The following is a 27,897-nucleotide window of genomic DNA, read 5'->3' on the forward strand; positions in this document are numbered from 1 at the left end:
GCACGAGAGTTGTGGACTTTCTGATGGTGAAATGATCCAGCGGTTCTCCCCTGAAGACCCCGCCCTGGGTGGGAGGCCCACTGATGACCCTGCCCTGGACGGGGTGAGGCCCACTGATGACCCCTCCCTGGGACTAGGCCCACTAAGAGAGATGCTGGAGTTTGGTGGCTGTATTTTTATTTATCTTCCTCAACTACACTTTTTCTTCTGGTTTCTGCAGAGTTGGTTTGGATGCCGTGATTCGCGGCAGTTTAATAGCGCTGTGGTTCACATTCCTAAATGTGTAACATTGATAATAAAGATAAACGCAAACACACATTATAATCAGGCTTGCATAACATTATTATTGTATCAATAAAGAGATACTGTATGAAGAGGTAAAGAAGAAGGTAAACCTTGATGAGCGTCCTAATCCCATAAGCCTCGCTGACAGAGGACAGTGGTGCCGGATCGACACAGGAGAAAACCGAGGCAGGCCATTGAAGTTGTTTCTCTTGTATTGTTTAATTTTTCGTCCAAATGTCACTCTTTATTAACCAAGACCAAATCTTTGCACATCAAGTTCATCTTCTAGAGCACAAACTAAGGGTAAGTAGGCCTTATTAGATTTGAACGTGTAAATGAATTACTTATTAACATTATAGACCTAATCTATTCCATTTTTTTGTAGCTTTCATTGACTAACATTCCATAGCAATTCAACCCTCTTCCTCTATCAGTTCATAACCTAAAGAGGTGAGAAGCTAATGTCACCTTGTTTTTGTCAGAGTAAAGAGGAGCGTATTCTGGAGCTCGAGACAGAAAAGGCAATTCTTCATTTGAGGCTTGCTGAGGTAAGATCAAAAAGTATTCTATCCTATTCGATGATATACCTTTTCGATTATAAGGCCTATTCTATTCTAGTATATGAATATTCTAATGTAATGTCATTCTATATGGTTGCATCATATTATAAGCCTGGTCTATTCCATCCAATCCTACAATTGTCATGTGTGAATGAGTTTTCTGTGAGAAATATATGATAGATGGAAGTACATAGGCTACTTTCAGTACATCTTTATTCTTTAATTTAGTTTAGAGTCCCAAACTTAATGTGCAATCATATTTTTTTGTTGGGTACAATCATCCGTGAATTATAAGGTAGTGATGTCTAGTAAGAATCAACAGTCTAAAGAGGGAGGGCACTATGGCAACATCAAATTTTCCCATCGAAACCTTACAATCTCTCTCTCTCTCTCTCTCTCTCTCTCTCTCTCTCTCTCTCTCTCTCTCTCTCTCTCTCTCTCTCTCTCTCTCTCTCTCTCTCTTGGCCAAGGCCAAAACACTACTTCATCACCAGAGGGAAGCCCAGAGCATCACCCAGTTGGCTCTGGGGAAGCTCCTTGCTGAAGTCCAGGTACACAATTAACTGTAATAAATGCTGTTATTCCACCTGTCCATCTAAAATCAAGATGGGGCAAGACTCATCCTCTGTCAATGTGGTTGTGCGCGACAGGCTTCAAAAATAAATTATTTTTCAATCGTTCCGCTCCGAACGGAACTGGTATATTTAACGTTTTCGTTCTTGCGTTCCGCCACCAACATAATTTCCTGAACCGGTTCGGAACGTAAAATAGCGTTCATTCTTAACGTTCCGGCAGTGTTATTGGGCCTAGTCTATTTTTGTGGTAGATAAAAGGGTCACCAGATGTGTCGCTTTGTGCGGGACAGTCCCGCATTTCCTTTACTTGGTCCACGTCCCGCAAATTGGGACGTTGTCCCGCATTGTTATAAGGGCTGGCCTGAATCATTCGAATATTCAAATACTCGTTGGTAAAATTAGTATTCAAAGCGTAAATCAGTATTCTGAGCTTCGTTGTTTCACGTACGTGACGTTACCAGAGCGAGGGAGGCAAACTATAAGCGACACCAAGCAGAGAAGCGAGAGAGGTGGAGGAAAATTTGATATCTTGTTTCCCTTTACTTTATAACAACATTAGCGGGATCTCGGGAGGAAAATAAATTCTTAGTGAAATGCTAACCTTAGCTTAGTTGTTTGTTTACGTTTGCTGTACAGCGCCGCGCCACTCAACTGTGACTGGCCTGCTGCAGAGCGTGAGCGTCTTGCGAATACCCGGTCAATATAATGGATATAATATGGACACATAAGACAATCAATATTCGGTATTTGTTATGGATTTATTGTACAAATTCCCTGAAAAGATGCACGTTCCAGAATGAATTGAAAAGCTCCCGCAAGGGCTGAGATGGCAGAGGACAGCTGATTTGGTACGGAACAACAGCTGTTCGCTTCGATTGGAAATCTAAGTAACTCCAACTTACTTAGGCCTACTAATTAACGTTCAAAAGCTATTAAATCTTCAACAAAATATGCAGATACTGTCAAAATCGGTTCCAGGGAGTATATAGGGAATGTTAATGTTGTTTTTGATGGTGTGTTTTTCTGGAATGAGTATTCGAATATTGACGTTATTAACCGGTTTTGGGGATTTCAGAATAACGTTTCTGTTCCGGAACAGTTGAAGACCATTTGGTTTTCGTTTCCGTTTCCGTTCCTCGTAAAATTCCGTTCGTTTTCGGTTTTCGTTTTCGTTCCTTGAACCGGTTCGGAGCCCCTGCGTCCATGCTCCCATTTATAAGGCCTCCGTATAAATCAGATGAACATACAGCCACTGCAGGCCTATATCTTATCTCCGTGTGTACTCCATGCAGAATTTGAAGCAGGTCTTGAGTGAGATCTTTGCAGTGTATGCTAACGGCGTGGCCGAGCTGGAGGGCAATAGCAAGCAGATCCTGGAGAAGCTGGACGGGGCCAGGGCACTGAACGGTTGCCATGGAGATGACCTGCAGAGTGAGTAACCCTAACCTCACAGACTCAGTGGACGGAAGTGCTGATGCACTCAGGAGCTCCTGGTTTCCCATCCTACACGAGTACTGTAACCAAGTACGAAACATAGTAAGTGTGTTCATTAAGTGCCAGGACGTACAACATACAATAAGTGCGTAAGAGGGAGGTTGTGAGGTAAGGGGGTTGGCTATGCACAAGGGAGTCTTGAGTCTTTTCCGTGTGTGTGTGTCTAACTGTCTGTTCTTCAACCTCCAGGAGCTGAGGGGGAACATCAGGGTTCACTGTAGGGTGCGTCCTGTCATCATCACATTTCCCTCTTGGCGCATTTAATGGCCTTGGGGTGCTCATGCTAGCACTCTGTCTAGCACTCACTGAAGTTTGCTTTTATTCATCATCGTCCTCCTAATCTGTTGGGCGTCTATCCCCAGAGTCCTTTCTGTCTTATTCCAAACTGTCTTGGACGCTCTGCGATCGAAGAGCACCTGTTTTTGCAATGCCGACTTATCCATGCGGCAGACATGGCCCATATACTTCACTTGTTGGGTGAAACAGAAGTCACGTATTGGACGCGTCTTGGTAATTTGACGCAATCTTGTGTCCTGTGCTTCCATTGGACCAGGTCCAGTCCTGCTCATCCCCATCAGGGTGAGGTCTCCCCTCAAAGCAAAACAAGCATGTTATTGGCCAACTGAGGACAACAAAAGCTTTTTTCATCCTCACGTTTTCTATTTCTCTCAGGGTGATCTCTTCAGAGGAGGTCATTCATGTCAGCGAGGTGAGTTTCAAAGCAGATGAACAGATTTTCAGATTGTTTCATTTTGCAATTTCATTGTCCAGTCTCATGTAATATTCTTCAGCTAATTATTTTTTCATTTGACATTTATCAAGGACACCGCGTTGGTGAACTGCAGTCCAGTCATCAACAAGGTGTTTGAATTTGAGAGGTAAAGCACAAAATGGAACTGCCTGTTGTCTTTACATTTCTGTATATATATTCATGTTTCTGGATACATCTTGTTCTCTCTGGACAGAGTGCATGGACCGGAGGACTCCCAGAACGTAGTGTTTGAGGAGCCTCTCCTCACATCCCTACTGGATGGGTGAGGCGTGTTTCCATATGTGTGTGTCTGTGTGTGTGCATCTGTGTGTGCGCCTGCTCATGTGCGTTTGTATGTGTGTGTGGGGGTATGTGTGTGCCTGCTCGCGTGCGGGTGTATGTGTGATAGATTCAGGTCCTTATTTAATCAATAGTCGTCCTGCAGGTATAATGTGTGTATAATGGAAAAACCCACACCATGATGGGCTCCCAGGGGCCCCCCAGGTCCCCTCAGCCAGGGGCCCCCCAGTGTGTCTCCTCCCCCGGGGACCAGCAGGGCATCATCCCCCAAGCTGCTGCGGAGCTCTTCAGGTGAGACACTCAGGCCTCAGCTCTCCAGCTCCAGCTTGTTTCCTACAACACATTCCCATCATATGTACGCCTCCTTTTTGCATCACTATTGGACAGACAATACCATATCTTTGGTGATCTTATTATTAAAAAATACATTATATTATGCTAGAGAAGCTGCTCCTGTGACCTGACCCCGGATAAACGGTTTTGAAGATGAGCATGAGGACATTTTATCATTTGAAAATATATATTTAATCCGTTTTTAATATACCGCAATTTTCGGACGATAAGCCGCGCCTTTTTCGAGGAAGGCCGAGCTCTCTGAGTGGCCAAAGACGTGCGTTGCGACGTAGGTCGCATTGGTCGCGTCGTAGGTCGCATTGGTCGCGACGTAGGTCGCATTGGTCGCGACGTAGGTCGCTCGTCTGGCTGCTTCCAGTCGCTGTGGTCGCTGGCTAGCTTGGTCGCTCAAAAGCTATGGGTGGTCGTTTATCAGTTAATTTGCATGTTAAGGTAACTTAACGTTTTTTTTGCGACAGTTGAAGTACTAGAAAGCCATGCTCTTTGGCGAAAGCTTCCTACAGCTCTTTATTGCAAATATTATTTTTATATTGAAGTGGGCCTAAAGTTTAAAATGATAATCGTTGGTCTATCAGTGTCAATATAATATATTAGTTCTAATTTGGGGCGGATTCAAATAATGTATTTTGTATCTTAACATTGACGGCTCCACCATCAACCCCTCCACCAAAATCCGTAACCTTGGAGTTATCCTGGACCCCACTCTCTCCTTCCTCCCCCATGTTAACCATATTACCAAAACTGCCTTTTTCCACCTCCGAAACATCGCCCGCCTCCGCCCCAACCTGTCAACTACCGCTGCTGCGACACTCATCCACGCTTTCATTTCATCCAGGCTTGACTACTGCAATGGTCTTCTCTACGGCACCACCAACAAAGTCCTCAAAAAACTTCAATATGTCCAGAACTCAGCTGCACGCCTCCTCACTGGTACCCGCTCCAGAGAACACATCACACCTGTCCTCCGTGAACTCCATTGGCTTCCAATTAAACACAGAATCAACTACAAAATCGTACTCATCACCTACAAGCCTACAGCCTAGCCCCCTCCTACCTTGCCGACCTCCTCCATCACCACGCCCCTTCCCGATTCCTCAGGTCCAATTCTGCCAACCTGCTACAAGTTCCACGGACTGAGCGACGGACTTGGGGTGATCGGGCCTTCTCAGTTGCTACCCCCACCCTTTGGAATTCACTCCCCTCCCACATCAAAGTCTCTCCAACCCTCACTTCTTTCAAATCTGCCCTCAAAACATACCTTTTCACACTAGCCTTCCCCACCTAACTCCCACCTTATTCTTCATGTTTAACCTCTGTTTTTCTTTTATTCCTAGTCTGTCTTACATAGTTTTGATAGGGCAATATGTAAAGCGTCTTAGAGTACCATATTAAGCGCTATATACATTTCATTTATTATTATTATTATTTTAGATATTATATAGCCTATTTGTTTTGTTAAATGACAGAAAGCCTAATAACGTATGTTATGCACGTTATGCATGTTATGCGTAATTTGGGGCGTATTCAAATAATGTATTTTATATATTATACATAGCCTTTTTGTTTTGTTAAATGTCATTAAGCCTAATAAGGTATGTTATGCACAGTTCTTCGTTATAGAGTGATATAGGTTAATATAAGTGCATGATGTGGAAGAATTTGTCACAGTGGTACAAGCGGTAGTGACGCCTGGTTAGTAATCAAGAAGGTGGTTGTTCGATTCTCTCCGGGGTCAGATACATTTCTGCTCAAACTTACTGACGCAATCGGCCTCTTTCATTTGAACATTTTTGTATGATTTAGTACGATGGTATGATAATTATACGACGTAATGACGGGCTGCGACGCCTGGCTGATATCGGCTGGCTGGCTGCGACGACAGGCCAGCCATGGCTGGCCGCTGTCTGCCGCTGGCTGCTGGCTGCGGCTGGCAGCTGGCTCTGGCAGGCTGACCGACTAGGTCGCGACCATAAAAGCGTCGCGACCCTTTTGGCGGCAAATAGGTCGCAACCAACCAGAGGTATGGCTGAATGAGCAACCTGTGGCAGCCAGCCATTGTCACCATGGCTGCTACCATAACAAAAAGCCTATATGTTATCAGTTAACATCTCATTGAACAGAATAAATACACTTGCGTCAGTATAATAAAAACGTACATACAATAATATATAGGCTTATTGGTCTATCCATCTATATTTAAGTAATACAGTGATGTGTACAAATTTATATTGATTATATTGTATAGCCTATTGATCTGTTAAATGTCAAAGACTATTAAAATATCCTATGAAGAAAGTTATAGTGTATTATACAACGGGGGCCTAAATCCAGAGATCTGATTGGTTCCTAACTGTTGTATAATGAGCATATACATAACTGCTATGACGCCCGATCATTTTGTGAAAGTATCACTCCGCGCCTTGAAGTGGAAACCGTTACAACCGTTCTCTCGGAGGGACGCTAAAGTGTGTTGCATAGCGACCGTCGTGCATTTTGAAGGCAGCCAGGAGGGACTACTTTTTGGTAGTCTTTAATAAAACGGCTACTTTGACTTTCTTGGTTCCTTTTTAAATGTAGTGTGTCTATGACTTTCGTTTCGCCATAACAGTAACCGTTGTATAAAAGCAATAGGCTTGTGCTCATTATACCACTGTGAAGGGGGTCGCCGGCCCTCCGCTGCGTGTCGGGGCCGGACAACGCCCCTTAACAGTGGTATAATGAGCACATACCACAGCCTGGCGTGATCTATTGCTTAAATATACAACACTGTCGAAATGTATCGAATCAAATATAGGGGGTAACACCAGGGACGCGGGAAGTCAGTCCCAGGGGGGGGTGCTGAGAGAGAGTCTATATAATGACGTCATAATAAATGCTGCGCAACATCCATTGTTTACAGAGACGAGATGACAGGTGACCAGAGGCGCCGCATCCCATTAGACATACCAGGCAACTGCCTGGGGCCCCGCAATAGTTTGGGGGCCCCGGGGGGGGCCCCCTAGAGCCCAAAAAAAAATAAAAAATCGCTCCCCAACCCCCCCCCCCCCCCGTCAACAATCGCTCCATACACCCCCCCCCCCCCGTCAACAATCGCTCCCCCCGTCCCGTCCCGTCCCGTCCCGTCGTCAACAATCGTTCCACACACCCCCCCCCCCCCAACAATCCTCTGCCTAGGGCCCCCACACTACCTAGAATCGCCCCTGCGGGTGACGTCACATTCAGGGCTCCGCTCTGATAAACACTCTACTGGTATGTAAAAAGAGTTCTGCCAACTAGCCAATGATATTCACAAACGTTAGCAAGTAAACAATGTGGAAATTATGCCTAACCCACTGGAGACCGCGGCTCAATTTCTGTGGAAAACACAATATCCTTCATTTTAAACGTAACGCTATCATGTCATACATAACCACAGACAAATTTAAATTGCAAATCTCAGTGGGAAGTGGAGAGAGCTGTGAGCTTACCCCCTGGAGACCGGGGTTCAAGTCCGGTTGATGTCGTCTGTTGGAAGACTCTTATCGCTACTTCATGCGAATTATAAAGTATAACCATTGTGTTGACCTTATCCGGTGTCTGGTGCATTGATAATTTCGGAGGTTAACACTCTAAACAGCTCAGGGCCCCGTTTCCCGATATCGATGGATCTTCGCTCGTAAGATGGTTCGAAAGAGGGAGCTTTCGAACCATCGATAATTTCTTTGGAGCGTTTCCCGAAACTCCTCTTAACGTGAACGCGCATTCGCTGCACTCAAGACGATCTTAGGATTGTACCTGTCCACTGACATGGTGCTGAAACGGGCTATGACGCAGGGGGAGACGCAGGAATGTCGGAGGAAAATGGGGTTAAAAAGGGTTAAAATATCTCCCCATCAAGGCCAACCGCAGAGTAGCCTACGAAAAGAATAGATTGCAATAATATGAATGCTAAAGATATTAAAACACAATTGATTAAGCCTAGGCCGACATATATAGCAGTCCAAATCCTGAGCGCACGATCGGGAGGTGGAAGTTGCGCTTTAGATGCCTTCACAAGTCCAGCGGAGGGCTCCAGTTTTCGCCGGCCAAGTCATGCGCTGTGATATGTGTGACAGCTATGTTGCACAACATTGCAGCTAAGGCTGGGGTAGCTTTGGTTGAACCGGAGGACATTGAGGACGATGACGACGAGGAAGATCGGTGTGAGGACGGCCTCCCTCATAACTACGCGGCTGGTTTTCATGCACGTCGAAGAGTGATTGAGACTTTTTTTTAACCCCCTCCACCCTCCCACATGTCACTAAACATTCCCGTCAACGTGACCAATCCCCACCATATACCAGCCTTTTGCCTGCTCCTTTGCTTGTTTTTTATAAAAAAATATAATATTTTTTTTTATAATTTTTTTTTTTTTTACATTATTTTATGCTACGTTTTATGAGTAGCCTATGTCAGTCTGCACAAATCCCCCCCACCTTCTCTCACACATTTTAAGTGCCCTGCCTGCTCAAACATTTCCTGGACTGTCTCTCTCAAACTAAGAACATAATGGCCCACATTAGGCTCAGACGCACGTGATACACCATTACCAATGTGTTATAATAAAACGCATCCAATACTAGGAATGTCCGCTGGCTACGCCACTGAGGCTATAGTAGGCTAACGAGGCTCTTAGCGTCCTACGAGTACCCTGGAGCACTCGTTAGCTACTCGTGACTCGTGAGCGTTTTTAAGACGTTCGTTACCAAAGATGCTTACGGGAAACGGTGTGAAAACTGTACGATGCTCTTACGACCCACTCTGCGATCCACTTAGGCTAAAGATGCTTTCGGGAAACGGGGCCCAGGTTCGGATCCCCGCAAAAACGTCAACAGGGGTACCACTGCCGTTTTTTATTGGTCAACATGGAAAAAACATGAGGGGTAACTCTGTCGTTTTTATCGGCCGTCATGAAATAAACATAATGGGTAACACTGTCGATATTTATCAAATAAAACATAGGGGGTAACACTGTTGTTTTTCTTTGGTCGTCATAAGACATAAGGGTTGAAAAAAAACATAACTGTTGTTTTTTATTGGTCGTCATGAAAAAAAACATAAGGGGTAACACTGTTGTTTTTTATTGGTCGTCATGAAAAAAAACGTAAGGGGTAACACTGTTGTTTTTTATTGGTCTTCATGAAAAACAACATAAGGCGTAACACTGTTGCCTTTGTCAAATAAAATATAAGTCGTTTTTTATTGGTCGTCATGAAAAAAAACATTGGGGGTAACACTGTTGTTTTTCTTTGGTCGTCATTAAAAAAACCACAAGGGGTAACACTGTCGTTTATTATTGGTCTTCATGAAAAAAATCATAAGGGGTAACACTGTTGTTTTTTATTGGTCGTCATGAAAAAAAACATAAGGGGTAACACTGTTGTCTTTGTCAAATAAAATATAAGGGGTAACACTGTGGTTTTTTATCGGCCGTCATGAAATAAACATAAGGGATAAACCTGTCGATATTGATCAAATAAAACATAGGGGGTAACACTGTTTTTTTTCTTTGGTCGTCATGAAAAAAAACATAAGGGTTGAAAAAAAACATAACTGTTGTTTTTTATTGGTCGTGTTGTTTTTTAAAAACATAAGGGGTAACACTGTTGTTTTTTATTGGTCGTCATGAAAAAAAACGTAAGGGGTAACACTGTTGTTTTTTATTGGTCTTCATGAAAAACAACATAAGGGGTAACACTGTTGCCTTTGTCAAATAAAATGTAAGTCGTTTTTTATTGGTCGTCATGAAAAAAAACATTGGGGGTAACACTGTTGTTTTTCTTTGGTCGTCATTAAAAAACCCACAAGGGGTAACACTGTCGTTTATTATTGGTCCTCATGAAAAAAAACATAAGGGGTAACACTGCTGTTTTTTATTGGTCGTCATGAAAAAAAACATAAGGGGTAACACTGTTGTCTTTGTCAAATAAAATATAAGGGGTAACACTGTGGTTTTTTATCGTCCATCATGAAATAAACATAAGGGATAAACCTGTCGATATTGATCAAATGGGGTAACACTGTTTTTTTTCTTTGGTCGTCATGAAAAAAAAAACAAGGGGTTACACTGTCGTTTTAATTAAATGAAACATGAGGGGTAACACTGTCGTTTTTATCAAATGAAACGTAAGGGATAACACTGTTGTTTTTTATCGGTCGTCATGAAAAAAACATAAGGGGTAACACTGTCGTTTTTATCAAATGAAACATGAGGGCTGACACTGTCATTTTTCTTTGGTCGCCATGAAAAAAAACATAAGGGGTAACACTGTTGTTTTTGATTGGTCGTCATGAAGAAAAACATAAGGGGTAACACTGTTGTCTTTGTCAAATAAAATATAAGGGGTAACACTGTTGTTTTTTATCAGTCGTCATGAAAATACCATAAGGGGTAACACTGTCGTATTTTATTGGTCGTCATGAAAAAAAACATAAGGGAAATAATAGAAAAACACACATACATTTTATAGTCATGTATATTCTCTTTATTGATGATTGATCATTGTTAATTGTAGTCTGCCTAACCCACTGGCGACCGCGGCTCAATTTCTGTGGAAAACACAATATCTTTAATTTGAAACGTAATGCTATCATGTCTATATAATAGATTCAATTTTTTTTTCTATATGTCATATATAACCACAGACCCAGTATTGTGTTGACTTTTAATCGGTGTCCTGATGGTGCATTGATAAGTTTAGAGGTTAATACTCTAAACAGCTCAGGTTCGGATCCCTGCAAAAATGTCGACAGGGGTACCACTTTCGATTTTTATTGGTCATCATCAAAAAAAAACATATGAAAAAAAAAGAAAAAATTGTCCCTGTGAAATAAAATATAAGGGGTAACACTGTCGTTTTTATCAAATGAAACGTAAAGGGTAACACTGTCGTTTTTTATCTGTCATCATGAAAAATCCATAAGGGGTAACACTGTCGAAATGTATTGAATAAAACATAGGGGGTAACACTGTCGTTTTTATCAAATGAAACATCCAAAAGGGGTACATTTTAATGTCATGTATATTCTCTTTATTGATGATTGATCATTGTGAATTGTCATCGCCTCAGTGGTGCAGTGGAGTGTACTCTGCCTAACCCACTGGCGACCGCGGCTCAATTTCTGTGGAAAACACTATATCTTTAATTTTTAACGTAATTTACACCGTCATATATAACCAAATATGATCATGTGTGGCACTGTTGCAATCGCCTCGAAACGTAGATGTCAAAGCACACCTTGTTTGCTCCGTTACCCCACCGGGAAGATATTTTCATACTTCTAATGGATTGATTCATATTTTAAAGTTCTCGGAGCGAGACTTTAAGCGGCTGCAGCAGAAGTGTTGAGACGAAAGATGATATCAAGACATTTATAGAATATTCCCATTCACATTATGATTCTTCATCATAACATCCGACCAAACATCCTTCACATTCACCAAGCGAAGATTATGAAAGTCCAGGCCCCACCTTCCTGCACTCGGGGTCCGACTGGGCCAAGTTTCAGGCAGGAAGGGCCTCCCCTTCCTGCCCTCGGTGTCCGACCGGGCCAAGTTTCGGTGCGGGCCCTAGAATAAGGCCCTAGAATAAGGTATTCAAATTTCAGGGCGGTAGGACCTTCCTATCTCAAAAACTGTTTTTCCACCACATTCTGAACCATTAGGTCTTGCAGGCAACAGTTCTGAGGGGCTTTGTCCAAATGACAGTCCATTTGGGAAAACTTTTTTTCTCTAAGGGCTAGAACTCCAAATCTCGGATATGTCGTTCTCAGGGCCCCGGGAAATGTGTGTAAACATTGAAGTATCCCTGGCATTTGTGGCTTAAGGTGTGTAGACACAGCTGGCCTGTGGCCATGTTTTTGAAGTCTGGGGTCAAAAGATCAAAAGGAGCCGGCACCACGCCGCTTATGAGATAACAAAAAGTTCATGTGTATTTCTCTCATAACTTTTTGTCCTTATTAAAGAGAGGCCTGATTCTCAGATATGCATGTTGGATGGCTAGGGTGTAGGTCTGGGAAGAACTTCAGGCCAAAATCTTGCAAGCGAGCCGCTGGGTGCAGGTGCAACGAGATGGAGCACTTGCTGAGTCATTTCCTGTAGGGCTGGAGCCACATGTTGAAGCGTATGCATCCTTTGAGACCCCCTTTGATAAAAGGGGGTCTCATATGTTGACCCTCAGTCACTTATTGCATCACTTCCTTTAGGGCTTCGGCCTCCTAATTGATCATTATACTATAATTGAATGCCCTCTTTCATATATATGATACCTCCACCACTGGGACGTGGCAACAGTTCTCCAAATCCATATGGGGAGGGGGGAGGGATGCTTGTGGACAGTAGGGGTGTATACTCGACATAAATAGGAAGCAAACTCAGGAGAAGTAATGACATCTCACAAATATTTATTTGATAAATTGTTTCAAATGACCCTGCCTCGTTAAATCAATGAGCTTGGTGTTTTGCTTTCCAAAATAGGTTATAGAAGTCTAAACTGCAGAAAATAAAAACATCCAAGCTGCCTTTTAAGGATACCTTGGAATATCTGCCTATTTTCTAATCATCGGACCCTAGTTTACGACAAAAACAACACAATGGACGGCAGCTCCTTTGCCGCGTGGTTTTTAGAGCCATGTAAGGATTAGAGGGGGCGGTCGATAGCAACCACCATAGCAACCATAACGGTCAAGTGACTGGATGCAGCCCCGTTGATCAAGAAATTGAATACCACCCTACTAGAGATGCGCGGTTGGCGGTTGCAACCGCGGACTCCGCGGTTAAACCGCGGATCGGGCGGGTGACGTGACAAAAAATAATATTTTAATTAAATTCGGGCGGTTGGCGGTTTAACCAACGAAATAAAAAAATATATACACATTGTTAAATGTCGTTACCTACTTCCAAGCACATTTTGAAATAATCCAATTCTCATCAGGCAGTAAATTGGCCTCTCTGTCTCTATCACACACACACACACACACACACACACACACACACACACACACACACACACACACACACACACACACACACACACACACACACACACACACACACACACACACACACACACACACACACACACACACACACACACACACACACACACACGGAAGCAAAAAAGTTTAAATTAAGTGAAGATCCGTCCCATGTCGCGTCTCCACAAACCTGCAAGTTATGAGACAGCTGTCAGTATTGGAAGAAGCTTTAACGTCTCGTAGATGAAACTGCCTGGGTTATTTTGTTTCCTATAAGTTATATTTTAAAACAGCCATTGTAGCCTACCAATCGTGGAATATGGAATTTCAAAGAGATGATGGAGTGATTTGACTCGGAAGTGACAACAGGCATTGGCAGCGCGAGATGTGCAGAACAAGTTAAACTTCTAGCTCAGTAACATCAACACCTAAGAAAGAAGGTAAGAAAAATAGTCGGAAAACTTTGATTTGCAAGGCAGGCGGCTAGTGTTGGGCTTGTTACAGTAGCCTATATAGCCTTCAATGCGGTGAAACTTCGGAATTAATAGGCTCGAGTCGGCGTTTCCTTAAAAGGCTATCTTTCATTTTGCAAAAAAAACAACACAGTAGGCTATATTACCATATTAAAATGGTGTACCAAATTGCGTTTTATTACAATGATAAAAAAAAGTGTAGGCCTACTAGCCTATGGTAAGGTCAGGTTTGCCGATGTGCTTGGCTATTTTAAAGTTTCTCTCTGTGCATCGATCGGAGACAGACGTCACTTCACTGATAATATTCTGGGGATAGGCTACAACATAGCCAATAGGCTTTCATACTAGGGACTTTATCCTTTAAATATCTTTGCGGCATTGGATCAGTCTCCTTTCAAGAACAGGCAAGAACTTTCTAGCCTCGCGTCAGCAGCGCATATACCTAAAAACAACAGGCGGATGGCGGGCGGGTGCGGTTTTGAAAACTGGTCAAAAAATTTGTTGCGGATGGATGGCGGGCGGATCAAGCGTTTTGTGATGCGGTTGCGGATGAAATAATAGCCCATCCGCGCATCTCTACACCCTACACACTCAGGATATTAATGATATTTAAATTATTATGACCATGAAGTCTTTATTTGCATGGGTTTACATTTCGTTCTGTGTAGCATGGAAAAATCAGAGAAACACTCCCATTCAGAATGCATTGGTTTACATTTCGTTCTTTGGAGCACGGTTATTTTTATACATTTATTTATTTTCAGTTTTTGAGGAGGTGCATCAAAGATGCAAATGTTTCAGCTAAAATCCAAAATCCAATGGCAAAACCCGTTGGCTTTTTGTCGAGGGAATCCAGGGCGACGCTCACTTCCGGGTTGGCCAACATACGTCATCCCTCCACCACTCTACTGTAAAAACACATGTTCAAGTTGAATGAGAATAATAATAATAATAATAATTCTGCCATAGTATTTATTTAAGGGGGGGGGGATACAAGTCTTTTGGCCATTCGTAGTGTTGATCAGCAGAGAAATAATTTGTCCGCAAAGACGGTGACGTCGCTTAGCAACGGAAGACGCTGGGATAGACAAGTCACCGGACTATTACCCATGAACGGAGCGTTCCACGGCATTGAGAAGACCCGTGTAATAAAGGCCTATAATATTTCTGTTTATGGCATAGATTTCTCCTCAGATTAGGCCAATAAACCAATGGTAAAAAAAAAAAAAAAAAACGCTCGATCAAAGGCCCGGCCGGAGTATAGTGGTGGGAAATATCGGCGCGACCCAGCCCGCGTCGGGCTCGGGCTCGGGCAGAGAATCGAAACACTGACTGGAACTACTTAGCAGGTGTCTGTAGGGCTATATCAGGAGTTAATGCACGCACTGCAGCCAATCAGAATCAGAGTATTCCCCCAGACCGTGGTCTAAACAATATTATTCACGAGTTATAAACAACCCCTACACATCAATATTAATGATAACCCTGTGGAAATTGCCATAAGTGAGAGATACAATTTCGCACGTTGAGCACACAGTTGTGTGACTCGTTTATTTAGTGAGAGAGAAACAGGAAATCAAAACGTGCTGAAGGTAAACAAATCCCGCATGGGCTCTGACGTCATGAGACGCTCGTAATCCTTAAAAGGGACAGATTTCTAGATGTCATGGCAACGTCCGCTCGCGACACTGGACTTGCGATCGAGGCATCGACGCGGACGTTCATTCACATAGCCAAAAACAAGAGAATAGATGGCTAGATAAAATAAACATCAAGACATACAATTCTAAAAAGAACAGATGAAGCAGCTACCCTTTTTTCCTTTGCGGTTTGCCTACAGAGCAGCGCACCTGCATTTAATATATCCGTGTATTGTCACAATTTCTCAGTATCAAAGGTGAAAGTAGAAACGGGTGGCCAAAAGCTGTCGTATTGTTAGTTATCACAGATAATTTTAAGTAGAAACGGGTGGCCAAAAGCTGTCATTTGTTAGTTATCACAGACAATTTTCAACAATGAATGATCTGTACGGAGCTCCATAAGGGACATTAGGGAGAACCTTAGTTTGGAAGTCATGCTTAGTGACACGACAAATAGCCTACTTCCAATTGAAATACAACATTTAGAAAATAGGCCAACGTGTCCCTGATCACGTTTCAATAGATTAAATAACGTGACAGTGTTACGTATTTTCGTGAGACCATACCCGTACTTCCATGTGTATACTTAAAGGAAGTATACTATCCGCAATGTCTACTACGTTAATTTTTCAGATGTGAGTGCTGTTCCAAATCGAGTACTCCGTGGTGCACTAACCGGAAATTACGATCACGTTTGCCGCCGTGGCTCCTCCCCCGCAATAAACATCCCGCTTTGAACGGTGAACTCTTTACGCCGAGCAGCTATAAAAACTATAAAAACTACAAAATGACTCTATTAATGCAGACTATGTAGGAAATGCGCCGACTTTGGCTCAGCCTGGCTCCGCCTCTTTCGCAACGTAGCTAAGATGGCTGCCGTTGAGTACGGGGAGTGTCCTTCGATCCACACCACATTCTCTGTCCACACTTCACGATTAGCCCGTTCTGAGTACGGCATCCGGGTCCTTGAAGTATACTGCATACTCAAATTTTGGCTAGTAAGTACGGACAGTACGGGTATTGGAACACGGCACTGTACTTACGTGACACAAACCAGCACCGCAAACGTTCTCTCCCGCTTGAGATGACATCTTTCTTTATAGGTTCATGGGTCTGATTCGCCGATTTCCCATGCTGATATCCCCGGAGATTCTCGGGCATCTTCGACAATTTGGCTATAGATTGTCTCATTACACGCTAAATAATATAATTATAGCCTAATTATATATATATATAGCCTATACATATATATAGATGTGGCGGGGCTCAGTGCAACAGTCAATATTAACGAGGGGAGGGGGAAATAACTAAAGAGGGACCGACAACGCCACCTGGGGAATTACACCCCAGGAAATATAGAACAAAGAAAGTTAAACTATGATATTACAGAAATAATAAGGACACAGGTTCAAGAACTAAAAGAGGCAGAGACAATAACTATATTAACCGTTTCTTTTGTTACAATAACTAAATAAAGAAAACAAGAGCAAAACCTCACCAAACCAAACTGCAAAACAGGGGTTAAGTAACCCAGCAAACCAAAGGTCAAACAATGAAACAGAAAAGGGAAAATAACACAAAAGCAAACTTAACCAATGCAACCAAAACAAAATAGCAAACGGAACCAAAACAAAACAGCTAACCAGAACAACTAAAACCATACAAAACAGCAGCAGGGGATCCTAAAAACAAGAGACACTAATTAATAAAAGTTCAAATGGGAACTCACAACTATTAGAAAGCGGGGACCCTACTCACCACCCTAGGAGGCAACCAACAGAGGCTGACTTTAGCCATCTTGGCCCTTTTATCTGCACCTGGGTGCAGGAGGAGGAGCTTAGATGGGGTTGCATTCACAACCCCTACTGAGGTTCACCACAATCTACCCCCTGGGTTTTTAATCGTCGGCCCGACGATTTACATTTACTGCCATGGCCTAAACACCACACAGCCACCAAGCACGGGCATCAGAGAGTTAGCAGCCCCAATAGCACTACTCCCAGCAACCTGAGGAAGATGGTGAAGGTTTGGGTGTCTTCCTGCGGTTGGACGGGTAGTTCTTCTCAGGGAGGCCTCACTGGTGCTTGGAATTTCAGTGCTAGTTGTTGAATACGCTGGGCCTTCGCTTGGCTGAGATGTAGCAACAGCACGAGTTTGGTTTGGTGAGAGGGTGCTGATGACAGGCCGCGCTGGTAGGTGGTTTCTTGGGACAGCCATGGGTTCAGAGGTCACTACAGCCCAGTCGCTATCAAACGATGACTCATCTGCTGAGATGGATCCCATCTGTTCAGGGGGTTCACTGGGGGGACAATCCACAGCACAATCCACTTTGCCTTTTATGAGAGAACGATGAACATGCTTTACCTGCTGGGGGTTATGCACCGGAGCCACAGTATACACAGACCCTCCCATGCCAGGGGCCTTCAGTACTTTATACACTGTTGAGCTCCAGATGTCTTGAATTTTGTGACGGCCCCTTACACTGGTGTCTTTGAGGAAGACCAGCTGACCTTCTTGCAGTGGGATATCACGAACATGCCTGTCATAGAGTTCCTTCCGCCGGGCAGCTGCAGCTTCCAGATGCCTGGTTGTACTCTCAAAAGCATGACGTAGCCGTGTCTGGTGTTTCACGATCCAATCATGGGGGTGGCCAGGTACAGGTTCCTGTACTCTACCCAACAGAAAATCAACAGGTAATTGTGGGTCTTGGCCAAACATCAGGAAAAACGGAGACTCACCAGTCGACTGATGTGCTGTTGTATTGTATGCAAAGGTCACTTGGGGCAGGTAGCTGGACCAGTCTCTCTTTTTGGTGATGGGCAGAGTGCGGAGAAGGTTGTGTAAGGTGCGGTTGAACCTCTCACATTGGCCATTTCCAGCTGGATGGTAGGGTGTGGTGCGGCTCTTCTCAATGCCGTACATCTGGCAGAGCTGCTGGATGAGGTTCCTTTCAAAGTTCCTGCCCTGGTCAGAGTGGAGGCGACCAGGCACACCGAACCTGCAGAACCACTCATTAACCAATACTCTGGCCACTGTGGATGCTCGCTGGTCATGGGTTGGGATGGCTCGTGTATACTTCGAAAAGACATCGGTCATGACCAGGATGTTCTCTGCCCCATTCTTCGAAGGCTCCAGGATGGTGAAATCGATGGCCAGGATCTGATTTGGACGTGAAGCTAGCAAGTGACCCATATAAGCACAGGCAGTAGGTTGAGTGTGTTTGGATACCTGGCAGCGTTCACATTCCCGACACCATTGCTTGATGTCGTGGTGCATCCCCGGCCAATAGCACCGCAGACGGACCAGCTCTGTTGTTCGCTCAACACCTTGGTGCCCATGTTCATTGTGCAACTGTTGAAGTACCTGTGTCTTGAGCGATGTAGGGAGTACTAACTGGAGCACTTCATCTCCTCTAGGGATGGTGACACGGCGATAGAGCACCCCTCCTTGCTCCACCAGCCGGTCCCACTGTTTGATCAGCACCAGGACTTCTTTGGAGGCCTGCCGTCGCTCAGCTGCATCCGGGGCCCTCTTTCTGGTCCAAAACGTCAGGAACTCTCGGATTACTGGATCAGCTTCCTGTAAGCCAAGCAAGTCAGGGGGGGAGTAGCAAGGGAAAGCTGAAACAGAAGCCTGGGTCACTCGATTCTCCACAACAACCTGTTGTAGCAATTCCGGGACTGATGTGCCTGAAGCTACATACTCCGATGCTTGAATGCTTGGTGGATGTTGCCTGGAAAGTGCATCTGCATTCTTGTTGCTTTTACCGGGCCTGTATTTGATGGAAAAGTCAAAGGACGCCAACTGTGCAGCCCAACGGTGCTCGGTAGCACCCAGCTTGGCTGTGGACAGGTGGCTGAGGGGATTATTGTCTGTATACACCACACACTTCTGTCTCAATAGATAGTCCCGGAATTTTTCAGTCATAGCCCATTTAAGGGCGAGAAATTCCAATTTCATGGAGCTGTAGTTTGTCATGTTGCGTTCTGTTGGCTTAAGACCACGGCTTGCGTAGGCAATAGGTCTGACCTTTCCCTGCTGTTCTTGGGACAGTACAGCACCCAGTCCGTTGTAGCTGGCATCAACCTCAAGGATGAAGGGTGATGAAAAGTTAGCATAGGCCAGGACTGGAGTTGACACCAACCTTTTCTTCAGCCCCTCGAAGCTCTGCTCACACTCTTCTGTCCATGCAGCATGAAGGCTTCTACCTAATGATTTCCTGGCTTTGGTGCCAGTGAGTTGAGCTACTAGGCGATGTAAAGGGGCTGCCAGCTTTGCAAACCCCTCCACAAAACGTCTGTAGTAGCTGGCAAATCCTAGAAAAGAGCGCAGCTCTGACACATGGTTAGGTCTTGGCCACCCTGCAACAGCCTCGATTTTGCCAGGATCAGTGGCTACACCTTCTCTAGAAATGATGTGACCTAGGTAGTTCACCTCTCGTCTGAAGAAGAAGCACTTCTCCAACTTGGCTTTCAGTCCTTCTTGCTGTAGGCGGCCCAACACGGCATCCATGCGTTGAATATGTTCTGTCACAGTGGCAGAAAAAACAACAACATCATCCAAATACAACAACAATGACTGACCATGTTGGTCCCCAAAGATCCTCTCCATCAATCTTTGGAAAGTGCTTGGGGCGTTGCACAAACCAAAAGGCATCCGGTTCCACTCGAACAACCCAAAAGGGGTACAGAATGCCGTCTTTGCCTTGTCCCTCTCTGTGACAGGTACTTGATGGTACCCAGCAGCCAGGTCCAATGTGGAGAACCAGTGGGCCCCTGATAATGCATCAAGGGATTCTTCAATACGGGGCAAGGGGAACGCATCCTTGCGAGTCTTGCTGTTCAAAAGCCGGTAGTCCACACACAACCGAAGGCTGCCGTCTTTCTTTTTCACCAGCACAATGGGAGAGGCAAAGGGGCTGCTACTTTCTCTGATGACCTGTGCATCCAGAAGTTGGCGAATGTGGGCTTTTGCCGACTCATACTCTGAAGGTGGGATACGCCGATATCGCTGGCGCACTGGCACGTCATCTAGTAGTGGAATATCGTGAGAAATTAGGTTAGTACAACCTAAATCTCCCTCATAGGCTGAAAAGATACCACTGTATTTCTGCAGTAGCAGCCTAACTTGACACTGCTCGTCCTGAGTGAGTGCTGTTAAATCAACTGCAGCGACCTTATCCTGCACTGAACTGGTAGTCTGTGAAGAGACTGTAACTTCTACCCCCTCCTCCACAAGGTTATCAGGCGAGTTGGCAAAGTGAGCTTCACTAACATTACCTAGAATGGTATTGGGGTATAGTACAACACACTGGGTCCCCACATTGACAATGGGAATGTATACAGTACCTTTAACCATGTGAACCAGGGCAGGAGAAGCTAATAGCCCTGCAGGCAAGCCACTGCTGCTGGGCTCAAACAAAATCTGATCGGCCAAATGTTGGGGACCTGTGGCTGCCACCATTTTCATAGTACCCCCTGGGACTCTGCAAACCCTTCCCCTTTTTACCCTTACACAACCTGAACGTTCAGGAGGGGCTTTCGTTTGGACCCAATGACACTGCTGAAGAGCCTGCTGAATGGTGTGGGGGCCTGTAACACAGAAGGCAAGTCAAAGAGGGCAGGCCCATGTTGCACAAACAACTCCCCGTAACATTCTTTGATGATGTTCATTCCCAGTACACCAGGGACTAAGGCTACACTATGTGGAGTGTTTCTGACAACCAACACCCCCCGTCTTTTAACAGTTTTTCCACAAAGCTGTACGTCTAATTCTAGATAACCCACATATGGAATTGCTAACCCATTTGCAGCACTTAATCTGAGCCAATTACAAGACTGGAGTTTTTCTAGGCCCCAGGGCTCAAAATGCTGCAAAAAGAAACTCTCGGTTATCGTTGACACCATTGATCCAGTGTCCACTAAGCAAGGAACCTGCACCCCTCCCATAAGTACAGCAATATTTGGACATGCAGAAACCAATCTTTCATGACTAGCAGCAACATTGGAGCCAGATGATCCCCCACCTGAACTTTGGCTCAATGGTTCAGGGGGTGGAAGTTTCCCTGATTTCTGGGGCGGGACATGGGTTTTGTGGCAGCAGGAGCTTGCTGGGGCTGTATAGTTGCATAATCCTCTCTACACTCCCTAGCAAAGTGACCTGGTTTTTGACATCTCATACAGATCACAGTTCTCTTACCATGCCCTGACTGAGTTCTAGGGCCTTCCTTAAGGGCTGTAAGGCCCTTCGTGAGGTGGATCAGTTGCTCTTGCTGGTTACGGAGGATTTCCTTCAGTTCACTCAACTCAGAACTGAAGGACGAGTTACCTACCCCCTGGTGCTTAGACTGATTACCTTGTACAGTTTGCTTGTAACCAAATGCACTTGGAACCGAATAGCTTCTGCCCCTTGCACCCCCAGGCATCCCTTCTTGTTCCCATCTAATAGCCTCAGCACGGACCTCTATCAAGGTGGCGGTAGGGTGGCCCCGGACAAACTGCTTTAGTTCTCTGCGAAGGGAACAATCAAACACATGTTCAACAAATTGATCTCTCAACAACACCTCCATATTTAGTGAACCATGAGGGGATTTTTGTACCACCTTCTCCATCAAACACATTAATGCATGCGAGAACTCTTGTAACGTTTCATCATCTTGTTGCTTCTTGGAAAAGAAGTCTTCCTGCAGGGACACATATGATTTTGTACACCCAAAGAGTTCTTTTAATACAAGTAGAACCTTATCTGGATCTGCCCTTTCTTCTGGGGACCGATATTTAATTTCTTCTCTTGCTTCTCCCTCCAGGTGATCATAGATGAAGAGCGCTTGGTCCGCTGGAGACAGGTGACGAGCTCGTACGCAGGCGTGGACCTCTTCAATCCACTCCCCAATGATTAGTCCTGTCCTGCCCCGAAAGAGTGGGCATTTCCGGTCTCTGGGGAAATGAATCAGTCTCTCAGTTACTGTAGGAGCTGAAGAGAGTCCAGGAGCTGAGGGAATTGCTGAGGAGGTGTTGGGCCAAGGCAGGTGAGCCTCTCGCTCTTGACGCATGTGTTGATTCTCCGCTTGCAGCTGAGTGACCAAGTCCCTTAATTGGGCGACCTCCTCCTCCATGAGGAAACTGTCCGTGCCAGGAACTGCCCGGTACCTGCTGCTGTTTTGTAGAAATAATAAACCTTAACAAACTACGTACAAATCAATTGGGTTGTGGAAAAATAATGAAAACTACAAGTCTCTGCCTGAAAGTAATCCTGCCGACAACGCCATATGTGGCGGGGCTCAGTGCAACAGTCAATATTAACGAGGGGAGGGGGAAATAACTAAAGAGGGACCGACAACGCCACCTGGGGAATTACACCCCAGGAAATATAGAACAAAGAAAGTTAAACTATGATATTACAGAAATAATAAGGACACAGGTTCAAGAACTAAAGAGGCAGAGACAATAACTATATTAACCGTTTCTTTTATTACAATAACTAAATAAAGAAAACAAGAGCAAAACCTCACCAAACCAAACTGCAAAACAGGGGTTAAGTAACCCAGCAAACCAAAGGTCAAACAATGAAACAGAAAAGGGAAAATAACACAAAAGCAAACTTAACCAAAGCAACCAAAACAAAATAGCAAACGGAACCAAAACAAAACAAAACAGCTAACCGGAACAACTAAAACCATACAAAACAGCAGCAGGGGATCCTAAAAACAAGAGACACTAATTAATAAAAGTTCAAATGGGAACTCACAACTATTAGAAAGCGGGGACCCTACTCACCACCCTAGGAGGCAACCAACAGAGGCTGACTTTAGCCATCTTGGCCCTTTTATCTGCACCTGGGTGCAGGAGGAGGAGCTTAGATGGGGTTGCATTCACAACCCCTACTGAGGTTCACCACATAGGCAATGTATATAATTAGGCAATATATATATATATACATATAGCATTTGTTGTTTTGGCATAAACATAACTAGGGTGCACTGTACTATCTGCGCACACCCTTTCTGAAGCCTCTCTCTCGCTCTCTCTCTCTCTCTCTGTCCCTCCCTCTCTCTCTTTCTCTCTCTCTCGTGCCGTTTTGTGGAGCACGTTCATTGTCTGACAACACTCCCATTCAGAAAGCATTGGTTTACATTTCGTTCTGTGTAGCACGCAAAAAGTCGGACTATCGTACTCTGGAACACGCTTCAATAGATTAACGTTCGTGCGCATGAGCACGCAATCGCGTGATACCGGGTTGAGGGAGCCAGCCAGTGACCACAGCGACTGAAAGCAGCCAGATGAGCGACCAACACAGCGACCAATGCGACCTACGTCGCGACCAATGCGACTTACGTCGCGATTCACGTCGTTGGCCACTCAGAGAGCTCGGCCCTACTGCCTTTTCCCCCATTTTTTGAGTCTGCGGTTTATATAACGGTGCGGCTAATCTATGGATTTTTACAGCTAACGGCCACTAGGGGACCTCCTAAATCTATGGCGGGCTCCAGCAGGAAACGCTGGAGGCCGGAAAAGCCTCAGGTAGCGCGCAAAAGTAAAAGTGGAACCGAGGTGGTAGGCTACGAAAGACAGAACGAGAACGAGAGCAAGACAAATATTACGAAAGCGAAACAGTTTGTGCAACGGAAGTTTTCATTCACAAACCCTCATTATGGAAAACAAACGTAGAAATGCATATGATGCAGCTTTTAAGTTAAAGGCAGTCAATCTGGCTGTAAAAGAAGGAAATAGAGCTGCTGCACGTGGCCTTGGCATCAATGAGTCAATGGTGAGACGTTGGAAACGCCAGCGGGAAGAACTGTCTCAATGCAAGAAGTCAAAAAAAGCTTTCAGAGGTAATAAAAGCAGATGGCCCGAACTTGAAGACTTTCATGAAGATTGGGTGAACACACAGAGAGCAGACGGCCGAGGTGTTTCCACCGTGCAGATCCGACTGAAAGCTAAAACAGTCGCCACCGAAATGAAAATTGAAAATTTCAGAGGTGGACCATCCTGGTGTTTCAGATTTATGAGACGAAAGGGACTGTCCATCAGGGCGCGGACGACTGTGTGTCAGCAACTCCCTCCCGACTACAAGGAAAAAATAACAAACTTCGGCGAATTCACACAAAGAAAGATAGAGGAATATTACATCGGACCGGACCAGATCATAAATATGGATGAAGTGCCTTTGACGTTTGACCTGCCTCTCACCAGGACTGTTAACAAGAAAGGTGAATCGTCCATCACTTTGAGAACCACTGGCCACGAGAGAACGAATTTCACTTGTGTTCTTGGCTGCACAGCATCTGGATTAAAGCTTCCGCCACTGGTGATTTTTAAGCGGATTACAAAGCCAAAGAAAAGATCCTGAACGGCATCTCCTTTAAAGTCAACAAGAAAGGGTGGATGATGGAAAGCGTGATGAAGGAGTGGCTGAATGAGTGCTACGTCAAGCGCCCTGGAGGAAAAAGCTTTGCTCGTTTTGGACAGCATGAGGGCCCATATAACGGATAATGTGAAAGCAGCCATCAAGAGCACAAACTCGATTCCAGCTGTGATTCCTGGGGGCACAACGAAGGATCTGCAGCCACTCGACATCAGCGTCAATCGTGCGTTCAAAGTGGCACTATGCGTTCAGTGGGAGGCGTGGATGACTAGCGGCGATAAATCATTCACCAAAACTGGTCGCATGCGAAAAGCAACTTTCACTCAAGTTTGCGAGTGGGTCCTGATGGCGTGGAGGAGTGTCAAAACATCCACGATCATTAACGGGTTCCGAAAGGCTGGACTACTGCGTGATGAAGAGGAGGACGCCGCCACAGCTGAGGCCACTCAGAGGCTGTTGGATTCCGACAGTGACGAAGAGGAGTTTGTTGGTTTTGACAGCGAAAACGAAGGTGAGAGGAGAGTGGCTGACGAAGCCACCCTTAGCCTGTTCGTTTCCAACACTGAAGATGAGGACTTTGGTGGTTTTAGTACGCAGGAAGAAGACGGAGATGAGGATTAATGACTTGAATTTTCTGGTTACAGCCGTGTACTGCACCTTAGCCTAAAAGATGAAGACGAGGATTAATGACTTTTCTGGTAGGCTGATTACCGTATATTTTAAGCAACCTCGTTGCTGCAACTTTAGGCTTGTCGTGTTACAGGCAATTTGTTTTGCACTTTTAAAAAAAACACATTTAATTTAGCCATTGATATTGCCTCGTCAAGCGCTGTAAGCTTTGTTTTTTGTTATGGTACTAATGCAGGCTATAATGTAGATAAATGTTCAAAGATGTTCACACTTTTTCAAGATTTTTCCAAAATAGCCAATGTTAAGTGGTTAAATGTTTGTGACGCTATTACGGTAACTAATTTTGCTGGGGAACCCCTATGCACTCCCTCAAGGACCACTGATTGAAAACCACTGCTGTGTAGATCACTGCCGGTATGTGCGCTGGGAGCGCACCGTTTAAGTTTGAAAGTTGAAAAGTTTGTGTGTCTGATACGCTATGTGATACAGTACCGTTTACACAGCACAGTATATGTTCTGTAGCTACTATTTGGTAACTAAATGGTAACACTTGAATACGTTTTGCAAATATGCAACTTGTTTGTTGAAATGTTGATAAATGGGAGCTTCCTCAAGCAGCCATCTCTTTCCCGACAATCCCCTCTGTGCACGAAACCTTGCATATGGTAATTAAATATTAAAACACTTAAAAAAGTGTGGCTTATAGTCCAGTGCGGCTTATCTATGTACATATCATTCAATTTAGCTGCTGCGGCTTATACTCCGGCGCGCCTTATAGTGCGGAAAATACGGTATATTGTACATTTGGGTTAAACTTTTTTTATATCTATTGTTCAGGATTAATGTGTGTGTGTCTCTGTTGCTTCAGGCTGATCTCAGGGAAGCCGTCCGAGAGCCACTTGGTGGAGGTGACCGTGGTGGAGGTCTACAACAACAAGGTGTTTGACCTCCTGTCCCGCGACGGGGAGGGCGGAGCCCCGGGCCAGCGCCGGGACGTCATCACCACCGCGTCGGGCCCCAGCGAGGTCCCCTCCCTCACTTTTGAGTGGGTAGAGCAAGGGAGGGGTAGTTCAGTGTGGAGATCAACTGGCCGCAGGGCTTCTTTAGGTCCTTTAGTTTACACTACATGGAACTTTGTGAGTTTAATGTCATCGACGGGCTGAATCCTGCGGGGCTTCTGGTCCGATCTTATGCAACTTTTCTTATATCCTACAGTTCTAAGATTAGACTATAGTGAAGAAATCATTTTTTATTGATGTTGAAAGGGTAACCAGATTTTTCTTATTTTTCGATTTTATTTCCACAAAAGCTGGTTGTTAATCTTATAAACTAAACTGGGTTTGACTTGCTAGCAAATGCAGAAATTCTAGGAACCTTTAATGCCAAAAGTATTTTGCATGTGTGTGCGTGTGTGTGCTGGTGTGTGAAGAGCGCCCCCGAGGTCATGCAGCTGGTCTGGGCAGTGGTGAAGCTGAGGGCTCGCTGCCCCACCCTGGTGCACGCCAACTCCTCCCGCTCCCACCTGGTGGTCACGCTCACCGCCTCCTCCAACAGCCCCCACGCCCTGGCCTTGGGTGGGTGGGGGCCGCACACTCACTGACTGTTCACACTCACCGCCTCAGGATCGGGATGCTTGTATTATCCTCCCATGATCTGTCCGAAGTCAAGTTAGAAAGTTAACAGATATGGGACAGATATTAATAACAAGTGATTGTCTGTTCATTGACACGCTAAGACGTGACGAGTCGATTCCTGAGTGAGGTTCCTAATAATGCTCCGTGAATGACTTGACTGCATATCAGTCCATTTTTCATTCATGAATATACTGTATGTTCCAAAAAATAAGAAAAAATATTTCTGATATTTATGAAATGTACTTATATCTTTACATAACTAGTTAATTCAAATGTAATGTGGATTCATTTAAACATGTCTAATAAGCTCCTCCCCCTGGGATTAGTTCAACGGATCATTATTGTTGTTGTTGTGTTGTCTCTCCACTCCGCAGCCCACCGTCTGAAGAAATTAGCTAAATGGATCCTTATTGTTGTTGTTGTTTTTGTTGTGTTGTCTCCTCTCTGCAGCCCGCCGTCTGAAGAGCGCCAAGCAAGAGCTGCAGCGCTGCCCGAGGACTGACTTCTGGAGCCCGCGCTGTCGCCGGGCCAATGTAGCCCCCCGCCACGCCTCTGCCGACCACTCTGCTGCCACCGCCTCCCCTTCATCCTCCTTCTCCTCCCCCGGCCACTCCCAATGCCCCTCCCCCCGGCCGGGCAGAGCCCAGGGCCTCTTTCGGACCCGCCTCCAGCTGGTGGACCTCGCCGGCAGCGAGTGTGTCGGTGAGGAGATGTCTGTGACGTCGCCCCCTGCTGCTTTCTTATTGGCCCCACAAAATACTTTTCAGAGAGATGTTGCAAACCGATGTCGCAAAATCTGTTCGCATTTCGCAAACCGAAACGCAACCGCTTAGACAGATGC

The 27,897-nt window shown here is 45.0% G+C and overlaps 2 long non-coding RNA genes and 1 pseudogene across 2 annotated transcripts; 1 reads left to right on the forward strand and 2 right to left on the reverse strand.

The window, feature by feature from the left end:
• Positions 1 to 31: 31 nt before the first annotated feature.
• Positions 32 to 27,889, forward strand: LOC115547254 (kinesin-like protein KIF25; annotated as a pseudogene).
• LOC115542624 (uncharacterized) lies at positions 16,682 to 17,319 on the reverse strand. The gene is made up of 2 exons (XR_003976582.1): positions 17,185 to 17,319; positions 16,682 to 17,108 (listed from the first exon to the last, which is right to left on the reverse strand). It is a non-coding gene; the product is annotated as an uncharacterized LOC115542624 (long non-coding RNA).
• LOC115542632 (uncharacterized) lies at positions 22,877 to 23,327 on the reverse strand. The gene is made up of 2 exons (XR_003976585.1): positions 23,202 to 23,327; positions 22,877 to 23,125 (listed from the first exon to the last, which is right to left on the reverse strand). It is a non-coding gene; the product is annotated as an uncharacterized LOC115542632 (long non-coding RNA).
• Positions 27,890 to 27,897: the final 8 nt, after the last annotated feature.

This window comes from Gadus morhua, chromosome 1, assembly GCF_902167405.1.
Source record: "Gadus morhua chromosome 1, gadMor3.0, whole genome shotgun sequence".
In the NCBI taxonomy this organism is placed as follows: Eukaryota; Metazoa; Chordata; class Actinopteri; order Gadiformes; family Gadidae; genus Gadus; species Gadus morhua.